Source organism: Crinia signifera, chromosome 2 (genome assembly GCF_055691185.1).
Source record: "Crinia signifera chromosome 2, ASM5569118v1, whole genome shotgun sequence".
Lineage (NCBI taxonomy): Eukaryota > Metazoa > Chordata > Amphibia > Anura > Myobatrachidae > Crinia > Crinia signifera.
In genome coordinates, this window is record NC_139218.1 from 390947423 (window position 1) to 390969338 (window position 21916).

At 50.6% G+C, this 21916-nt stretch overlaps 1 protein-coding gene across 2 annotated transcripts in view; it reads left to right on the plus strand.

Annotated features, from left to right (window-relative positions):
• The first annotated feature begins 18797 nt into the window (after window positions 1–18797).
• FAM168A (family with sequence similarity 168 member A) overlaps window positions 18798–21916 on the plus strand; it is a 65277-nt gene continuing 62158 nt past the window's right edge. The window contains exon 1 of one of the 2 annotated variants that reach the window (XM_083170372.1): window positions 18798–18943. The gene's annotated coding sequence lies outside the window, so the exon portion shown is untranslated. The remainder of the gene's footprint in view (window positions 18944–21916) is intronic. The other variant, XM_083170373.1, reaches the window with a different exon arrangement.

Here is a 21916-nt window from a genome sequence, read left to right on the forward strand (position 1 = left end):
TGCAGTCAGGCAGATTAACCCTTCCGTACACCACCAACAATGAAGAACATTTCCCTTGTAGGACTGTGTACTGGTGGGGCAAAATAAAGGATTTATCCATTGACTACATCGTAGGCCAGGCATAGGCAGGCTGTGCTAGGCCTTCGTTGTGATTATGAATATAACGAATGCAGGGGATGAAAATTGTGATAAATTGTCAGCCATGGCCTCCAGGAGGACAAGCTGTAGCTGTTTCTGTGACTGTCGGTGTATATACACCAATGCCAGCTACAGAGGAATCTCTGCCCCTGTTTCCAAACTACTCTGATTATTATGGGCACTCCTGGCCCCCAGCGAAGCCCGTCCTTGGCTAATTGCAGGTCACTGACAGACTGGAACCCCAGTGATGTTATACAGATAAGGGCCTCCGTTGCTGAAGCTGTGATTGGGAGGGGATATATAAATTTTATGGTAAAACTATAAAGACAAAAGGCCCGATCAATCCACAGAGGATAAGAGATGGAGAAGGCCGAGTTGAGGAGTGCGTCAGGGTGGAGAAAAGAGGGCACAAATATGAGTGCTCCAGAGTGTAGGAGAGAGATGAAGAGGGTGAAGGTAAGGAGTGATCCACAGTAAAGGAGAGTGAAGGAGCAGGCGGAGGTATGGAGTGCACCAGAGCAGAGGAGAGAGACAGAGCGTTTGGAGGTGAGAGGGAGAGGGAAAGAGAGGGCAGAGGAGAGGCACACTCCAAAGTAGTGGAAAGAGATGGAGAGGGTGGGGTGAACTGCACTCTAGTGTAGAGGAGAGCGACAAAGAGGGTGGAGATAAGGAGTGCTCAAGAGTAAAGATGAGAGGTGGAGAGGGCAGAGGCGAAGAGTGGTCCAGAGTGGTGGAGAGATACAGAGAGGGCAGAGTTGAGGAGCAGAGGAGAGAAACAGAAAAAGGAAGTAAAAAGAGTTGGGGATTGATCCAGAGTGGAGGAGAGTGATGGAGAAGGCAGAGTTGAGGAATGCTCCAGAGAGGGTGGAGAGAGGCAGAGAGACATAGAAAAAGGAGGCGAGGAGTGCTCCAGAGCTGAGGAAAGAGATGGCAGAGTTTAGGAGAAAGATGGAGAGGGCAGAGTTGAGCACTCCAGAGAGGTGGAGAGAGGCAGAGAGGACAAAGATGAGGAATGCTCCAGAGTGTAGGAGGGTGAGGAGTGGTCCAGAGCGGAGAAAAAAGAAGACAGCAGTGAGGAGTGCTTCAAAATGGAGCAGAGACAGAGAGGGCTGAGATAACGAGTGATCTAGCATGAAGGAGAGTGATGAAGAGCAGAGGAAAGAGAAGGCAGAGGTCAGGAGCGCTCCAGAGCAGAGGAGAGTGATGGAGAGGGCAGAGGTAATGAGTGCTCTAGAGTGGAGGAGAGACAGCGAGGGCAGAAGTAAGGAGTGCTCTAGAGTGGAGGAGAGTGATGGAGAGGGCAGAGGTAATGAGTGCCCTACAGTGAAGGAGTGACAGCGAGGGCAGAAGTAAGGAGTGCTCTAGAGCAGAGGAGAGTGATGGAGAGGGCAGAGGTAAGGTGCGCTCCAGAATGGAGGAGAGTGATGGAGAGGGCAGAGTTGAGGAGCACTCCAGAGAGGTGGAGAGAGGCAGAGGAGGAAATCTACTAAGATGAGAATTGTATTTCAGATGAGATGTTGCTGTGAGCAACCAAACTATCTATTATCTGCTAAATAATTAAAAAGATTGGTTGCCCATAGCAACATCCCAGTTGAAATAGAACTTCCATCTTAGTAAATTTCCCCCAGAGAGTGCAAAGATGAGGACTGTAACCCGATGCGGCAACAGGGTCTGAAGCCTAATTTTCGCCACTGCAGCATCTGGTTAGCAAGTGGCCTGGCAACCAGAGATGCTGGGCGACTGCTTCCGCATTCGGACCTGGTGGTTACCTAGCGACCGGGACACCTGGTTAGTGCGCCAGCCGCAGCTGGCATAATTTAGGTCCAGGGGGTTGGGCTGGCTGGGTATTTTTATGGGAGCTAGGATGCCTGCAACTAGGCCCGGTACACCTCCATTCTAACAGTTATATTATACATTGTGTTATATTTTTGGCATATGCGATTAGGTCGCTTTGGTTCCCTGCTAGTGCGACTATATCACTTCCTCTATTTTTGGCGGCTTTGCCGTTATTCCTAGGCAGCTAATTCCCTCAGTTAGGATTCCTTTAGTTATTTTTCCTTTTGACCTTCTCCAGAGGTTTTTGGTTCCTTGCCCAACATAAGACCTGGTGGCACCAGAGCAGGGGCAGGCTGGGCCGGGGGGCAAGGTGCCATCTGCCCCCCAGGCCGCTCTGGCATGTGTGCTGTGGGCCGCGGCCGTGTCCACCTTACCGTTTTTATTTTGCACTGCCGGTGGCCATGTTCCTGTAGTCTTTAAAAAGATCTCTGCGGCCACAGGAACATGGCCGCCGGCCTCCACGGCTACGTGGAGGAGGGCCCGGCCGCCTGTTCCCTCTATTCCCCGTCGGCAGAGGATGCAAAGCAGGTAGGCGCCGTGCAGGAGAGGCGCTGTCCCCGCTGTGCATCCTCTGCTGTCCTCCGTGCCTGCCGGCTGCTGCTGCGCCTGTCACACTTCATCACAGGCAGCAGCGCCGGAGGCACAGAGATCCCTTCTGGCTCATTATCAGCTGGTCATCGGTAGGGTCCGAAAGGGGGCGGAGCTACACTGATGGGGCGTGGCTACACAGACCAGAAGGGGCGGAGCTACAAGGGAGCAAGGCTGACTGAAGACACCAGGAAACAGGAGAGGATGAGCTGCCAGTGCCACGATTGTAAAGTGTGAGTGTACTAATGTCGGCAACTGATGTGGGCACGTGTGTAGGCAGCACTACTAATGTCGGCAACTGGTGTGGGCACATGTGTAGGCAGCGCTACTAATGTCGGCAACTGGTGTTGACACGTATATAGGCAGCGCTGCTAATGTCGGCAACTGGTGTGGGCACATGTGTATGCAGCGCTACTAATGTCAGCAACTGGTGTGGGCACGTTTGTAGGCAGCACTACTAATGTTGGCAACTGGTGTGGGCACATGTGTAGGCAGCGATACTAATGTCGGCAACTGGTGTGGGCACGTGTAGAGGCAGCACTACTAATGTCGGCAACTGGTGTAGAGGCAGCGCTACTAATGTCGGCAACTGGTGTAGGCATGTGTACAGGCAGCGCTACTAATGTCGGCAACTGGTGTGGGCATATGGTTACACAGTGCTACTACTGTCGGCAACTGGTGTGGGCATATGGTTACACAGTGCTACTACTGTCGGCAACTGGTGTGGGCACTAGGTATAAGCAGAGGTACTATTTTCAGGCAACTGGTGTGGGCATGTGTATAAGCAGAGCAACTACTTTTGGCAACTGGTGTGGGTGTGATCTATAAGCAGAGGTACTACTGTCAGCATCTGGAGTGGGTATATGGTTACGCAGTGCTACTACTGTCGGCAACTGGTGTGGCCACTACTTGTAAGCAGAGCAACTACTTTTCGCAACTGGTGTGGGTGTTATGAATAAGCAACGCTACAAATGTGGGCATATGCAGGAGTACTCGGGGCATTATGTGTAGCATAATGTGTGTCAATGTCATATGGGCATTATAGTGCATGGCATATTATGTAAGGGGAATTACAGTGTGGCATAATGTGTAATGGGCATTATGGTGTTCTGCATATTGTGTAAGGGGCATCATGATGTGTGGCATTACGAATAATGCGCATTACTGTGTGTGGTTACTATAATGTGTTATGGGCTTTGAGATGTGAAGCATAATGTGTTATGGGGATTATGGTGTTATTGGTACTTTTATGTGACCACGCCAATTCCCCATGAAGCCACGCTTCTACAATTTTGCACGCGCCTTCGGCGCGCACTGTCCCTGTTTTTTTTCCACACATGGCACCAAAATGGCTAGTTACGGCACTGGTGAATAAGATTGTGCTACTGTGTGGTGTAATTTGGAGTGGGAGCATTATTGTGTGGCCACACCCCTCCCTTTGTAAAGTTTGGGTGGGCGCAAATTTATAGTTTGCAGGAGGGCGCCGAACCCCATAGCACCGGCCCTAGTGGCAGACGCTGGGTGTGGATGTCATGACGATGACGCCTCCCACCCACGCGTCTGCAGAGGAACTAGGAAGGCAGGGCAGGCCGCAGGTTGGACGAGTCGGGGGCCGCAGCAGGACAGGCCGCACTGCCACAGAATCCAGAAATCAGAATTGAAATTCTGGGAGCCTCAGCAGCAGGACAGGAGGGAGAAAATACAGTAAGTGAGCATTAAACTCACAGATAAAAAAAACAATATTTCTGCTGTTTCCTGTATAATAATAATAATAATAATAATAATAATAATAATAATGCAATGACACCACAGGCTGCTCCCCCTGTATGATAATTTGTGTCATGGCATTACTATTATTATACTATACAGGGGGAGCAGCCTGTGGTGACATGGCATTACTTTTATATTATACAGGGGGAGCAGCCTGTGGTGTCATAATTATTATTGTACAGGGGGAGCAGCCTGTGGTGTCATGGCATTATGCCATGACACCACAGGCTGCTCCCTCTGTATAATAATAATGCTATGACACCACAGGCTGCTCCCCCTGTATAATATAAAAGTAATGCCATGACACCACAGGCTGCTCCCTCTGTATAATAATGCAATGACGCCACAGGCTGCTCCTCCTGTATAATAATTTTGTGTCATGGCATTACTATTATTATATTATACAGCGGGAGCAGCCTGTGGTGTCATTGCATTATTATTATACAGAGGGAGCAGCCTGTGGTGTCATGGCATTACTATTATTATATTATACAGCGGGAGCTGCCTGTGGTGTTATTGCATTATTATTATACAGAGGGAGCAGCCTTTGGTGTCATGGCATTACTATTATTATATTATACAGCGGGAGCAGCCTGTGGTGTCATGGCATTATGGGAGCAGCCTGTGGTGTCATGGCATTACTATTATTATATTATACAGCGGGAGCTGCCTGTGGTGTTATTGCATTATTATTATACAGAGGGAGCAGCCTTTGGTGTCATGGCATTACTATTATTATATTATACAGCGGGAGCAGCCTGTGGTGTCATGGCATTATTATTATTATACAGAGGGAGCAGCCTGTGGTGTCATGGCATTACTTTTATATTATACAGGCTGCTCTTGCTTATAATAATTATAATTGCTCTTATATGGGAAGAGCAATTAATAGGCTTGGATGGGGACCACTGCTTTGAAGTCAGATATCTCTGGTTCCCAAGGTCCGATTTTTAAAATTCTTATACCTATGGAAGGAGGGGACCCTCAGCTTTCAGTCTCCTGAGGGGGGTTTCTGGTACTCAGAAACCCCCCCTGCATGCACTACTGATAAGCAGCGCTACTATTGTCGGCAACTGGTGTGGGTGTTACGTATAAGCAGCGCTACTCTTGTTGGCAACTGGTGTGGGTGTTACGTATAAGCAGCGCTACTCCTTTTGGCAACTGGTTTGGGCGTTATGTATAAGCAGCGCTACTACTGTCAGCAACTGGTGTGGGCATTATGTATAAGTTGTGATACTACTACTGTCGGCAACTGATGTGGACTTTATGTACAGTATAAGTTGTGCTGCTACTGTCGGTAACTGTGTGCGTTATATATATATGCAGCGCTACTACTGTCGTTAACGCTGGGCATTATGTAAGCGTATGCAGGTGTACTTGGGGCATTGCGCTGTGTAGTATAATACTTAATGGGCATTACTGTGTGTGGTATAATGTGTTATTGGCCTTCGGCGCGCACTCTCCTATTTTTAGTGTGGTGGTGGGGCACGCACCAATTTCCTTTCTGACACAGGGTACCAAAATGGCTACTTACACCACTGGTTCTGGCATAACTAGCCAGTGGGAGCATCCTGTGGGGGTCCTAATATTATACAGGGGAGCAGCCTGTGGTGTCCTATTATTGTTTTTTTTTTTATTAATACATATACGAAAAACCTCCATTTAACAATGCGCTGTTACTTATGGGCCGGTGCTCTGGACTTGCCCCCCAGGCTAAAAGTTGCCAGTCAGCCCCTGCACCAGAGTTGGGGCGGACTTAATATGCCCCTCCATATGTGGCTATTATAGGTGAAGCCTAGCACTGCAGGTTCCAGTCACCACTGGGGAAACGCAACAGAGTTAGTGTAGGCGTTGCAGTGTCCATCCTAAACAGCGGTCACGGCTTGGGGTTCACACCCGAATTATAACAAGGACGAGCTCTCCAGAGCATTTGCACAGGCTGAGGAACGTTTACAGGGTGAGAAATCGCAGGTTCCTCTGGCCACACGTTCCTGTGAGCAAACTGAATCAGCCCCTCGGCCTCTGATGACTGCAATAATAACTGAAGCTTTATTAAGCAGCACTATATAGTGAAAGCAGTACACTTACAGGTGAAAATCCTGATCATAGGAGCTTACAATCCATAGAACAAGTGTGTACTTTGTCGGTACACGCAGCTGGAAGTGCTGATACCTGCATGTAACCTGTTCCGTACGCATCATGTCCTTGCAGCACCTGTTTGGCTTATCCATGGAGACATAAAACAGGATTTTGACATCCCAAAGCCTCCAGCCAGAAAAGCTCTAGCTAAGCAGAAATGCAGAATTTCCCTTCTCTGCTCATTTCGCGGCAGAATCTCCTCCGCCGTCACAGCTGTACCAGATGCTGCGCTCAGCACCGACTTAATAAAACGCTTCCCCAAGGAAGGATAATCATTTGGCAGGAACCTGGATGTGCCTGGGGCTGTCTAGTGGAATTAGCTTCAACCCCGCTAGGCCCATGTACTCCACAGCCTGCTGTAATTGTTCCTGCAGCATTCTCCCCCTGCAACCATGGCTTTGTTGTGTAAGTGGCGTAATTAGCCTGGTACCCATGCATAAAACACTGGAATGGCATGGGGGTGTGTGCGGGCTTATGCTGCCGGCGGGCCAACGGTAAAGAGGTCACAGTTGTATATTTGCATGTGTTTTGCAGAGGTAGGGAAAGATATTGTGAGATTACAGCAAGATGGGTTCGGAATGTGGCAGAATATCACCTGAGCATTTGTCTTTCAGTGGTTGGTATAATCTACCAGTGACCAGCAGAGGGCAGCAGGGGGAGCAATGTATTATCCCAGCCAAATGTATCAGTAATTATTATTATTATTATTATTATAATAATCATCAAACATACCGGATTACATCTGTGATCGATATAGACAGATACAGACAATAACCACATTGCTAGAGATACATAATCATCACCAGCAAAATGCATTATTACTACATAACAAGACATGAGGAGACAGGTCCCTGCCAGTGTTATTTTCCTCAGGGATTTTCAATTTAGTTTTAGTCAAAGGGCCGTATTTATTTATCAATCAATATTTGTGGCTAAATCCCCGAAAACACCCGTTTTTTTGGGGGGTTAGCCGAAAACATTAAGTATTCCCCAAATATATCAGGAAGGACTGCAGCAGGAATCTCTGATCCCTACTGCGATCCCTCTTGTACCACTGCCAGCCGCCTCCCCCATAGGTTTCTATGGGGGATGCGAAGCCGCCCGATGTATCAACCACAGGCAGCCTGGCTTCACATCCCTGGGCTACCGACATTCTGAGATAGAGGTGGCTCATTGTAGCCTATGGGCTATGGGATCGCACTGCCGCCGGATCAGTGCGGTCAGCGTGGTCGGTGGGTGGTCAGCGCTAACCTTGCATGCACAGACCCCCCCCCCCGGTGCCCGGTTCAGCACTTCGCAGGGACGGGCTCTTTTTCGGAGCCCTGTCCCTGCGTGTCAGGAATGATACATTCTGCCGATAGGATTGCATTTTACAATGCGATCCTGGGCAGTAACATTCCGCCCAGATTGTATTGTAAATGCGATACATGATAAATGGGCGCCTTACTCACCTTTCTAATATTTGACAAATCACATTTTAGTAACATTTTTTAATTTTGTCTTAGTCAAGTTTTAGTCAGTGGATCTTGAACATTTTCGTCATTTCATAGAATTTGATGGCAGAAAAGAACCACTTGGCCCATCTAGTCTGCCCCTTTTTTAAACATGTTACCTCAAACCATATTTGATCCTTATTATTTTGTAAGGATATCAATATGCCTATCCCAAGCATGTTTACATTGTACTACTGTATTTGCCTCTACCACCTCTGATGGGCGGCTATTCCACTTATCTACTACTCTATTTCTGTGTAGTAATTATTCCCCAGATTTCCCCTGAATCTTCCTCCCTCTAGTATCAGTGCATGTCCTCGTGTTCTGCTGCTCCTCTTCCTGTGAAGAATGTCTCCCACCTGTACCTCTCTCCCCCCAGTGTCAGTGCGTGTCCTCGTGTTCTGCTGCTCCTCTTCCTGTGAAGAATGTCTCCCACCCAGTGGCGTAACTATAGCACCGCAGCCCCCGCGGTCGCGGGGGGGCGCTGTGCATATGGGGGCGCCGGGGGGGCTGCGGTGCTATAGTAATCCCCCCTCCCCCCATCCCCCTCATGCTTACCTGTCCACGCGTCCCAGCTCCCCTCCTGGCTTCAATCAATGCTATGGAGACGGACCACGATAAAATGGCCGCCCCATAAAGCAGACTGTTCTCTGAAACTGTCTGCGGTATGGGGGCGGCCATTTTATCGTGGTCCGTCTGCATAGAATTATTGAAGCCAGGAGGGGAGCCGGGACGCGCGGACAGGTAAGCATGCGGCAATGGGGGCACGGGGGGCAGGCACGGGGGGCACGGGTGGCCGGACGGGCGGGGAGGGTGGGGGGCGCCCCCCATTAACGGCGGGGGGCGCCCCAAACAAAGCTACGCTGCTGCTCCCACCTCTACCTTGTTAAAGCCCTTGATAAATGTGAAAGTTTCTATCATGTCCCCCCTTTCCCTTCTCTGCTCTAAACTATACATATTAATATATAGTAAGCATGCATATCATTAACTATTATTGTCTAGCACATACGCACCTTTAAGGCAGCTCCTCGGGAGGCTCACATACAATTTGCAGGCGATTTATCACATGTAAAAAAACTGTGAAGCTGCAGGGAGGTGAGGAGCAGTGGGGCGGGCAGCGGGCACAGCTGTGGTGCCGGTGAGGAGCAGTGGGCCGAGCAGCAGCAGTGCCAGTGAGGAGCAGGTAGGGGGCAGCGGTGGTTACTGTGAGGAACAGTGGGCAGGCGGCGGTCCGGGTGCAGCGGCGGTGATCATCAGTGCAGCGGGCAGGCAGCGGCGGCTTTTAGAATTTTTAAATAATGTATCAAATGACTGTCCAGCTTTTGATTGGCTGAGATAGAGCACCCTCAGCCAATCAGCGGCCTCTCTCCCGGCGGTCGCTGATTGGCTGAGAGTGCTCTATCTCAGCCAATCAGAAGCCAGACAGTCATATGACACATTATTTTAAAGTTCTGCCCGCCCGGTGCTCACTGCACTGATGATCACTGCCACCCGCCACACTGCTCTGATCACCGCCGCAGCCGCACTGCTCCTCACCACCAGCCCCCGCTGCACCCGCCTGCCACTTATTTAAAAGCCGCCACTGCCCGCCCGCTGCAGGAGATCGGACTTCATCGTACATGCTGCACGTCCGACCTCCTGATCTGGTCCGATGCACACGGGTCCGCGCATCGGATCACATGTCACACACATGTGATCTTGGCCCGATTTCACACGATTTATCGGCCCAAGTGCCGAAATCGCGTGGAATCGGCCCCCGAATCGCATAGTGTATGGAGGCCTTAAGACTTTAACATCGGAACAAAGACTGAGTATTCCCATTTTTTTTAGCGTCGGGCTTGTAACGGTTACAGTCACTGCCCCCGACCGGGCACTCTGCGGGCATTGGGTACTGTGAATGATCTCACAATACAAAATTGTCACATGCACAGTGCAGATTGTGCGCTGAGCAGGAGACATCGGATTTGTACGTTAACGATCAGGCGCGACCGATAGTGACGTCTGAGGACGCACTAACCAGTATTACTGCCTGTGCGGACTCTGAAAGTAGTTGTAACATCAGTATCTTGCCCCTTTTGCCGTAAACACGATACACAGTAGGGTTAACATTGCCGGGCCAATTAACGTGCCAGTACTCGGTCTGCGCAGCCACCCTGACATCTGTCATCGCAGAACAGAAACAGCGAATACAAGATAAATTGGGAAAGATAATTGAATGCATTAAGATAAAACTGAAGCAGTCCTTACACCTGTAACGCTCATTTAATGCAATTTCTGCTCGTCTCTTATCTGCCGCTCATGTCTGTACTGAGAGCCGGAATCACTTACATCCACTCAGCGGCACAAATCATTCTGCATCTCCTCATTGCACCTCTCCTCCGCTAAGGACAGATGCTAAATATAAACTGTACCAGCCTCCCTAGAGAGGAAACACAGTCATGTCTGTCCCGTTGTTATCGGTATACGGTTGTTAGGTCGAGACCATTAAGGTCGACCACTGAATGCAGCCATCCTGTGGCCACCCGCCCGGTAATAAAGTATTTATTGTAATACACCGGAGGGGAGGGGGGGCCCGGGATCTTGTCAGTCCCGGGCCATGGGATCTTGTCAGTCTCGGGCCCCATAATTTCTGATGGCAGCCCTGGGTTAGTCACCCCTGCAGTAAAAGATATACTAAGTTAAGTGAAATGAACAGGGCACTTTGCTGCCACCTTCTGGCCAGTGCAGGTATACAGTGATCTGCCAGCTTCTGCTTGCAGTTGGTGCTGGTCGGGGCTATCATCACACACCTTAAACTTGTTGTGCACCGAGCAATATGCCCAAATCAAAGTGACATGCCGTGTAAATGATTTCCGCTGCCAATGAGTTTGGCTGCCACCCGCACCTCAGATGCCAATACATAAGCCCTGATGTGTCTCGGAGAGTAACAGGGGCAGATTTATTAAGCTTGGAGAAGAGATAAACTGGAGATAAAGCGGAGAAAAGGTAAAAGGAGATAAAGCACCAGCCAATCAGCTGTGTTTGAAAAAGACAGTTGGGAGTTGATTGGCTGGTGCTTTATCTCCTTTTACCTTTTCTCCGCTTTATCTCCAGTTTATCTCTTCTCCAAGCTTAATAAATCTGCCACACAGTCTTTTATTTGCTTATAGAGAAAGGTTAGGCCACCAATGTGACCTTAGAGAGCGCCTGGAAGGTGTCACTTTTTTAATGAAACATACAGACAATAAAGAAGGGGCGGCAGCCTAAGCAACGTTATCAGCGTAGCCCAACGGCTGCCTAGCGTAGTCACCATAGTGACTCCGCGGCAACCCGGCGTAGTCAGCGTTGTGTCCCCATGAGGCAGCTACTCACCGTACTGTTGCCGGGAACTGCATCTCTGTTCCCGGTGTCCCTGGCAAGCCTAGTGAACGCCTCTCACACAGCGCCGGTGCCCGCATGAACCCCTCTCCGGCGGAGAGGGGATCATGCGGGCGCCAGCAGAGAGGCGCTCCAGCTGTCTGAGACGCAGAAGCGTCTGATATGCTTCTGCATCTGAGTACTTTATAAAATCAACTCCACGCCAACGTGGATAGTGGGAGTATGAAAAGGTCGGGAGGATGCGTAACGTGTCCCCTAGCTGCGCTTCGGGCTGGCGTGGATAGTGGGGGTGTTTCAGGAACACATTCACACCTGCCATATCATACATCTGAGACAGTAATGACGACATGTGTTAACTGGTAACTGGATTTTAGTTATTAATAATAATAATAATAATAATAAGAAAACTTAAATTACAATAATATCGAAATTATCAAGAAGAAAGAAAAAAATGAAACAGTTATTCTTCTGATTCTGCATTGACAGAAACTGCAGCAGAAGTGGATGCAGTTGTGTTGGCATCTGTGTCGTCTGCTTTGTCAGCCTGTGGGAGCAGAGTTAAGGCATAAAGTATACGCTGGAAAGCGTTTTCTGCGCCAACAGTCTTTCGCCAAATGAATTCCTGTAGGTAGGAGTCCAGATTCTGGCGCGCAGTGCCACTTTGACGTTTGTTACGCCACTTACACGATCCTCAAAGGCGTTCAATGTTTTGGGTGTGAAACCCAGTGTCCAGATCAACAAAATGATAGCGGTGGTTCACCCCTGCATGGTGGTACCCTGAATGCTCCAGCTGCTCGGTGTTATATGCACCCCAGCAATCCGAGTATATAGTCGTCCCCGGTTCGATGTATTTGTTGATGGCGGCCATCGGGGTTCTGGCATGACGTCTTTTCCACAGGTGTTACGAAGCACTCACCGGTGTCTCTGGAAATTCCTCCGAACAGCCACTGTTGAGGCAGCATGTGTCCCACATGACTTTTCCTCTGTACAAAGAGGCTCTCATCCACCTCAACTATTTTCCCTGGACCGCCAATCCGGCTGCGACATTAGATCCATGGTGCAGGCCTCCCGCATAAGGCTGTTATACTACACTGTGTTTTTTATCGAAATGGAGAGATGACGCTCACAAAACGTGATGCCGGTTAGCTCCTCCGCCCAACAAAACACGAAGCGTATGAGCATCATGAATGGCATGCGTGAGATGGCATCAACGAAACCACTGTGCAGCCCGGACGCTAGCCTTTTTGCCGCAGCTTCTTATGTGGCAGCGCCACATCTGCTCCTTCACATTAAGTCGCATTGGATGGCCATTAGGACACGTCTTGGTCTCAGGGAGAAAGTGGTGAAGATGCAAGAAATTCACAGACTTCTCTTCCGTCTGTGGCAGGTTAAAAATGGTTACTTTGTCGGCAGCCATAACTGATATAATGTACGGCTTACTGCTGACTGACTACGTTGGCCGCGGGAACAGTACGCTGGCTCTGACAGGGATGCTGGCTATGTTAAGCGGCCGCGGGAACACTACGTTACGCTGATTCTGACAGGGACCCTCGCGGAAACACTACGCTACTGCTCGCGGAAACACTACGCTACTTTTAACTACGCTGGCCGCGGGAACACTAGGCTCATTCTGACAGAGACGCTACGCTGACTACGTAATTGCCGCTGTGAAACTACACAAGTACCGAAGGGGTCTATGTACTAAATGTTGGCGAGAGATAAAGTGCCAGCCAATCAGCTCCTAACTGCCATGTTACAGGATGTTTAATAAATGACAGTTGGGAGCTTGTTGGTTTGTACTTTATCTTTCTTAACTTCATCTCTCTCCAAGGCCTAGTGCATAGATCCCCTGTCTTTAACATACACTTTCCCCGTGGACTAAATATTAGTGCCATTATCCCCGCGGAAAGGGCCAAGATCCCCTTCGTCTAGACCAAAAAGGCCAGAGATGTCAGAGAGGTTCTTACATCCCTGGGTGTCCAGTGAAGGCCTCTCCTGCAGAAAGTGGTTGCTTTTGGCCACCACACAGACCGCTCATGCTGGCAGCTGCGGGAGGGTCTGGTAATAGACCCTCCTGAGATTCAATGAACAAAGGGCTCATGGGAGTCTCAGATACTGCTGCCCAGATCTTTGTAGACCACCCCCTGGAGCTGACTTTTTGTCCAGAAGGGTCAGCCAGATCCTGGAAGATGATCTCCTGGAGGTATTTTTAGGCTGTTGGTCTAAAGCAGCGGTGGCCAAACCTGTCCCCAAGATCTACCAACAGTTCATGTTTGTCAGGCCACCTGTGGATCTTTAGTAGGAATGAATGCAGCAGGTTTTGAAAATGTGACCGTTCATAATGACTACACCTGTGCACCAGCTAGGAGGTCTAGGCTCTCAAGGACCGGCTTTGTTCACCCCTGGTCTAAAAATTAGATCTCCCAGCTAAAAGTACAAACATCAGGGAGTAGACAGAGGAGCTTCTTTTTAATGGCGAGTCATGGACAGGGGAAGGTAAACTCCCCTCCCGTGACACTGGATAGTATGTATGTAGGGATGAAGTCCTTGCAGATTGATGTACATGCACAACACATGCATCAAACTACATTGGTTCATCGAGACAGAGCTGGATTACCCTCTGCTGTGCTTGCTTCCAAAATGCCAGAATCTGCTTCCATCCTGTGACAACCAGATTAGTGATAAATTGGGTCAACATTTCCAGGCAACATGGTGCCTGTAGAAAGCTTAAACCATGTCAACATTCTCATGTCAACATTATTATTCTAGTTGAATCGGACGGATGCGTATTTCGGACGGGAACCGAGTGTTCTTAGCCCCGCCTACCGTCCGGATGCGGTAAAACGCCGACCGAACGGACCGCGAGTGGATGTTTCTTATGAACTATCTGTGGGAACCCCCTATCTGTGGGAACCGAGTGCTCCAGTCCATTCGGACATTTCTCTGTGTGAAAGCAGGGATATGGGCGGGCAGCTGGCATCCGGCTATGTCATATGTCCGCCCCCGCACACGTGCGTCACGGCCGCATTACCATACGTATGCCCAGCGTTTTCATGGGAACGCCCATGAAACGCGGGGCGTACACATATGGTAATGAGCTCAAACAGCCCTTCACGCCACTCTCCACCCCCTGCTCGGATGGTTCCGTACCATTTTCTGTATGGAATTCACGCCGTGTTCGTAAGTGTGAGGCGTTCGCACATGTGCAAACACCAACCATCGGCCGTCCGTCCGTACTCGGAGCCATCGACTCAATCAGAATAAGGGCCTATGGGTCAATCCTATCTCCCATGCTGCACTAAAGGAACCACATCTTGCAAACTTTTATTTGCAAGTTGCACGCAAACTGTGAATCAGGCACTAATATATATATATATATATATATATATATATATATATATATATATATATATATATATTTATACATACATACATACATACACCCACATATATACACTGCTCAAAAAATAAAGGGAACACTTAAACAACACAATGTAACTCCAAAGGTGTGTACACACGGGGCGATATATCGCCGAGCGATATATCGCTCAATGTCTCCTTTTCATCGGCGACCAGATATGGTCGCTGATGAAAAGTAACCTCTGTGACCAGCGATTATAACAGGGCTGAAACGGGAGCGCGCACCCAGCGATTTATCGCCGGGGCACACACCCATCACTGGCAATATGGTCGCCAGCGACCATATTGCCAGCGATTTCAGCCCATATCACTGCCGTGTGTACATGGCTTGAGTCAATCACACTTCTGTGAAATCCAACTGTCCACTTAAGAAGCAACATTGACAATCAATTTCACATGCTGTTGTGCAAATGGAATAGACAACAGGTGGAAATTATAGGCAATTAGCAAGATCCCCCAATAAAGGAGATGTTCTGCAGGTGGTGACCACAGACCACTTCTCAGCTCCGATGCTTTCTGGCTGATGTTTTGGTGACTTTTGAAAGCTGGCGGTGCTGTCACTGTAGTGGTAGCATGACGGAGTCTACAACCCACACAAGTGGCTCAGGTGGTGCAGCTCATCCAGGATGGCACATCAATGCGAGCTGTGGCAAGGTTTGCTGTGTCTATCAGTCTAGTGTCCAGAGCATGGAGGCACTTCCAGGAGACAGGCCAGTACATCAGGAGACGTGGAGGAGGCCGTAGGGGGCAACAACCCAGCAGCAGGACCGCTACCTCTGCCTTTGTGCAAGGAGGAACAGGAGCCCTGCCAGAGCCCTGCAAAATGACCTCCAGCAGGCCACAAATGTGCATGTGTCTACTCAAACGGTCAGAAACAGACTGGTGGTATGAGGGCCTGAGGTCCACAGGTGGGGGTTGTGCTTACAACCCAACACCGTGCAGGGCATTTGGCAGAGAACACCAAGATTGGCAAATTCTCCACTGGCGACCTGTGCTCATCAGATGAAAGCAGGTTCACACTGAGCACATGTGACAGACGTGACAGAGTCTGAAGACGCCAAGGAGAACGTTCTGCTGCCTGCAACATCCTCCAGCATGAACGGTTTGGCAGTGTGTCAGCAATGGTGTGGGGTGAAATTTCTTTGGGGGGCCGCAAAACACTGCATGTGCTCGTCAGAGGTAGCCTGACTGCCATTAGGTACCGAGATGAGATCCTCAGACCCCATGTGAGACCATATGCTGGTGCGGTTGGCCCTGGGTTCCTCCTAATGCAAGACAATGCTAGGCCTCATGTGGCTGGAGTGTGTCAGCAGTTCCTGCAAGACGAAGGCATTGATGCTATGGACTGGCCTGCCCCCTTCCCAGACCTGAATCCAATTGAGCACATCTGGGACATCATGTCTTGCTCCATCCACTAACACCACGTTGCACCACAGACTGTCCAGGAGTTGGCGGATGCTTTAGTCCAGGTCTGGGAGTAGACCCCTCAGGAGACCATCCGCCACCTCATCAGGAGCATGCCCAGGCGTTGTAGGGAGGTCATTATTATTCCTACATTGGGAGACCCAAATATTACTGTTATGGCGTCCACGCCCAAATTTGAGGTTGGACCGTCCAAACTTCAAAAACGTAATTTTCTAAATTTTTACATAAAAAAATGCAAACTTTAATGTGCTTGCCAGAATAGAAGATATTGATATTTTACACAGTTGATATTGTCCCCTAATGGCATCTTTTGGGCACTAAGGTCAAACTCCACTGTCACAAATGGCTGGGCCATAACGTAAGCTGCACACCATTTGATTATCTGGTGAGGATAAGCACTACTACCGCAGCCTCATGGGATGACCAATACCATCGCAGCCTCACGGGATGACCACTACCACCGCAGCCTCAGGGGATGACCACCACTACCACAGCCTCACGGGATGACCACCCCTACCGCAGCCTCACGGGATGACCACCGCTACCGCAGCCTCACGGGATGACCACCGCTACCGCAGCCTCACTGGTGGACCACCACTACCGCAACCTCACAGCATGGCCACTACTACCGCAGCCTCACGGCATGGCCACTACTACCGCAGCCTCACTGGATGACAACTACTACCGCAGCCTCACGGGATGACCCCTACTACCGCAGCCTCACAGGATGAGCACTACTACCGCAGCCTCACAGGATGAGCACCACTACCGCACCCTCACGGGATGACCAATACTACCGCAGTCTCACGGGATGACCACTACGACAGTAGCCTCACGGGATGACCACTACTACCGCACCCTCACGGGATGACCACTACTACCGCAGCCTCACGGGATGACCACTACTACCGCAGCCTCACAGTATGACCAATACTACCGCAGTCTCACGGGATGACCAATACTACAGTAGCCTCACGGGATGACCACTACTTCTGCAGCCTCACGGGATGACCACTACTACTGCAGCCTCACAGTATGACCAATACTACCGCAGCCCCACGGGATGACCACTATTACAGCAGCCTCACAGGATGACCACTACTACAGCAGCCTCACAGGATGACCACTACTACAGCAGCCTCACAGTATGACCAATACTACCGCAGCCCCACGGGATGACCACTATTACAGCAGCCTCATGGGATGACCACTACTACAGCAGCCTCACAGTATGACCAATACTACCGCAGCCTCATGGGATGACCACTACTACCGCACCCTCACGGGATGACCACTACTACAGTAGCCTCACAGGATGACCACTACTACCGCAGTCTCACGGGATGACCACTACTACAGTAGCTTCACGGGATGACCACTACTACAGCAGCCTCACAGGATGACCACTACTACCGCAGCCTCACAGTATGACCACTACTACTGCAGCCTCACAGGATGACCACTACTACCGCACCCTCACGGGATGACCACTACTACAGTAGCCTCACAGGATGACCCCTACTACCGCAGTCTCACGGGATGACCACTACTACAGTAGCCTCACAGGATGACCACTATTACAGCAGCCTCACAGGATGACCACTACTACTGCAGCCTCATGGGATGACCACTACTACCGCAGCCTCACAGGATGACCACTACTACTGCAGCCTCATGGGATGACCACTACTACAGCAGCCTCACAGGATGACCAATACTACTGCAGCCTCATGGGATGACCACTACTAACATAGCCTCATAGGATGATGTGAATGGCTCTGGGGCTCTTTTGTAACGCTCTCTGTGTATGAATATGTGGGTCTCTCTCTATGTGTGACTATAAGGGTCTCTCCTAGGGTCTATTTAAATGACTATGGGGGTTTCCTAGTGTCTATGTGAATGACTACGGGGGTCTCAATGTGTGGCTCTGGGGTCTCTCTTTGTACAGTTATCAGGATCTCTCAGTGTATAAAGGTCTCTGTGTATGGCTATGGGGGTCTCTCTGTGTACGGCTATGGGGGGTCTCTCTGTGTACAGCTATGGGGGTCTCTCTCTGTGTATGGCTGTGGGGTCTCTCTCTGTGTACGGCTATAGGGGGTCTCTCTCTGTGTATGGCTGTGGGGTCTCTCTCTGTGTATGGCCATGGGATTCTCTCTCTCTCTCTCTCTGTGTACATCTATGGGGGTCTCTCTCTGTGAACACTATGGGGGTCTCTCTGTGTACAGCTATGGGTGGTCTCTGTGTACAGCTATGGGGGGTCTCTCTCTCTGTGTATGGCTGTGGGGGTCTCTTTCTGTGTATGGCTGTGAGGGGGGGTGTCTCTCCCTGTGTATACAGTATATAGCTATGGGGTATCTCTCGGTGTATACAGTACATAGCTGTGTGGGGGTCTCTCCCTGTATATACAGTACATAGCTGTGGGGGGGTCTCTCCCTGTGTATACAGTATATAGCTGTGGGGGTCTCTCCCTGTGTATACAGTACATAGCTGTGTGGGGGTCTCTCCCTGTATATACAGTACATAGCTGTGTGGGGGTCTCTCCCTGTGTATACAGTACATAGCTGTGTGGGGGTCTCCGGGGTCTCTCCCTCCCCCTGTCCCCTCAGCCAGCAGCAGCAGAGGGTCTCCTCTCCCCCCGGCGGCCGGAGGTGATGTCACGGTGACAGCAGCGCCTCCTCCCCGCCGTCTCCTCCTCCATCTCACAGACACGGCGAGAGCACAGCAGCCCTGACACAGCCCGGAGCACAGCGGCACAGCCAGCGAGGACACCCGGCCAGGTGAGGGGGACTCGTTGCCGGGGGGGAGCTGTAGGCCGCGGTGCAAGGTCTAGGGGGGCGCTACACGGGGCAGATACGGGGGGACATGGGGGGAGGGGCGGCGGATGCTTAAATGGGGGAGGGATACTTGCTGGGAAGGAGGGGGCACTGTATGGAGGGACCTGGGGGTGCTGCTGTGATATGGGGGGGAGGGGATGCTGTGATATGGGGGGATGTTGTGGGGTATGTGTTGGATGCTGTAGTGGGGGATGGGGAGTGATGTGTTGGGATGGGGGGATGCTGTTTTGGGGGAATCTGGTGGGGATGAGGGATGCTGTGGTGTCGGATATGGTTTGGGGGTTGCTGGTTGTGTTGGGGTAGTAGGGTGATCAGTTAATGCTAGGAAGGGGTACTCCATATGAGCATGCTCCTGTCTGGTACAGATGCCCCATAGTGTCCACATAGAGGCACGGAGGTGGGGAGGACACCGCGCGGGCAGGGGCACGCAGGTGGGGAGGACACTGCGCGGGCAGGGGCACGCAGGTGGGGAGGACACCGCGCGGGCAGGGGCACGCAGGTGGGGAGGACACCGCGCGGGCAGGGGCACGCAGGTGGGGAGGACACCGCGCGGGCAGGGGCACGCAGGTGGGGAGGACACCGCGCAGACAGATGAAGGCGCATCGGTGGGCGCTGAGTAGACAGGCATCAATATTGGCTTTGGTGACAACGCTTATACACATGAATGTTGGGGGAGAAAACAGCCAAGGACGTAGGTGAGGAGACACTGGGTATACAGATGTAGGTGGGGGGCGCAGTCTGCATGGACAGACATTGTTGAGGGGACACTGGGTATACAGATGTAGGTGGGGGGCGCAGTCTGCATGGACAGGCATTGGTGAGGGGACACTGCATTGATAAACCCAAACGTAGCTGTGGGACACCGGTGTGGACATGCATGTGGGGTACACAAGTATTGGCAACCACCAATGTGGAGGGAAACAGTATTGACACTGCGTGGACAGGAAAAGACATTGACAGGGGTATACCTCATGGGTGGGTGACAATACATTGGGGGACACTGCATAGACAGCCATGGGCACAGATATGGGCACACAGCTGGAAAGGCCTGAGTCCGGGTGGGAATGCCACTGCATCCTCAGACCAAGGTGTATGTGTTGGGATACTGCATGGACAGACCTGGGCATAGGTATATGGGGGATGGGTCAGGGGACTGTGGACGTGCCTGGGCGTAGGTGTGTGTATGGGGGGACAGGCCTTGGCATATGTATAGCGGAGGTGGGTGGGGGGGCTTTGTAGGCCATCTTAGAACAGAGTGGGATAGAATACTGTGGACAGGGTCAGTGTTTGGAGAAGTACGATGACTGGCAGTGTGGGGGTATCATCACTTTTTTTGGCCAGGTGTGTATGCATAATGGGAGACACCACCTTTAGGTGGACGTCAATTTGATGGGTGATACTGACTGGGTCATGTGATGTTACATGAGCACCACGATTGGTGGACAATATTATTACTGCTAAGCTTGACTCCTGGTTTCCCGTTTATGATGGGTTCCCACCAGAGTGTTATTAGTACATAACAATTTCATGTCTGCATAATGGCTTTGCCATCGACCAATAACAAAGGCGTTACGTATTCAGAAGAGATATATGCTTTCTTTCCTTGGAACATGAACAGGACCATAAAACCGGTGCATATGATATTTGTCCCAGTTGTTGTGGGAAATGGCCCATTGGGACGCTCCATTGCAGGAATTTCTGGTTATCCCATTTTATTAGCGCTGCCTGAGTGGCGTTGCTGAAGGTGACACTGATACCAGAGCCTCATACCGCCGCCGTTTGGTTTCAGATGACGTCTGTATTGTGATTGGCTCACCGTGGTGCAGTTGTTATTTATTGCACCAACGTATATTAAGTCTACGCTTGTAAACGCTGGTGAGACATTGGATGTAACGATCGCTGTATCAGACATGTCATACATGCTAGCTGACATACCATACATGCATGCACTTAGTATGTACGTGTCCTTTTCTGCAAACCAACGTTTCATGTGTGAAGTAATGTCATTTTGCATTTTTATTTTTTTAATTGCTGTGCTGTGTTTGGGACTTGGTAAAATCTTGTACAGCTGACTGGGGATGGGGAAGGGGCTGCATCTGAGGAGAGGGGCTATTGATGGTTGGCGCTTGCATAATTAATGAGGAATGCATAGCCATCTCCCGAGCAGATGGGGGAACTGTCCCCGTCTCTGCGTCGCACACACGCTGGGAGATCTCTTCCATGGGGGGTATGTCGAGCATCGCTGCATGCAAGGTGCATATAGCTTGGGGGGCTTATCGGCGGCTGGGTTAACCCTTTCTGCCCAGCATTGTGCCGTGTTGGAAGTGTCTGAGGATTACTGAGGATTGTGTGTCTTGCTTTCAGCCCCAGCCTTTTGTTCTGGGTTTATCGCCGCTGTGTTTTTGCTTCTCTCCCAGTCCTGGGGGCTGCAGTTTTCCCCACACATGGCGTTTTTTGTTGACTGCTGTGATTCTCATACAGTGCATTGAGTTTTGCTCTACGGTCCTTTGTGTTTGAAGGGCATTCGGCTGCGAATAGCAGATTTGCCCTTGGAAGGTTTCATGTGTGATTTCTCTGCCAGCCTCCAAGCAGACGTTTCCGCATATCAGCTCTCCTTATCCAGATACCTGTAATGTTCTGGATGGTTTAACCCCCCATCGTAATGTACGGTGCGTGGATAAACAAGAAAGCACATTCCAGGTCCTGCGGCGCGTTGCTGATGAGACTGACGAGCCGCGCGTTCGCCTGCGGGATATGGCGCAGGTGAGATAATGAGCGTTGCTCAGCGGTTCCTTATTCCAACCGACCGGTGCGGTTTGTGGCGGTATTGAAGTTAGCGTGTCGCAAACCTGCGCTCATCCTCTCTTCTCCGCATCCTTAAGCTATGTAAGGACACAGATGTTACAGAGAATTACA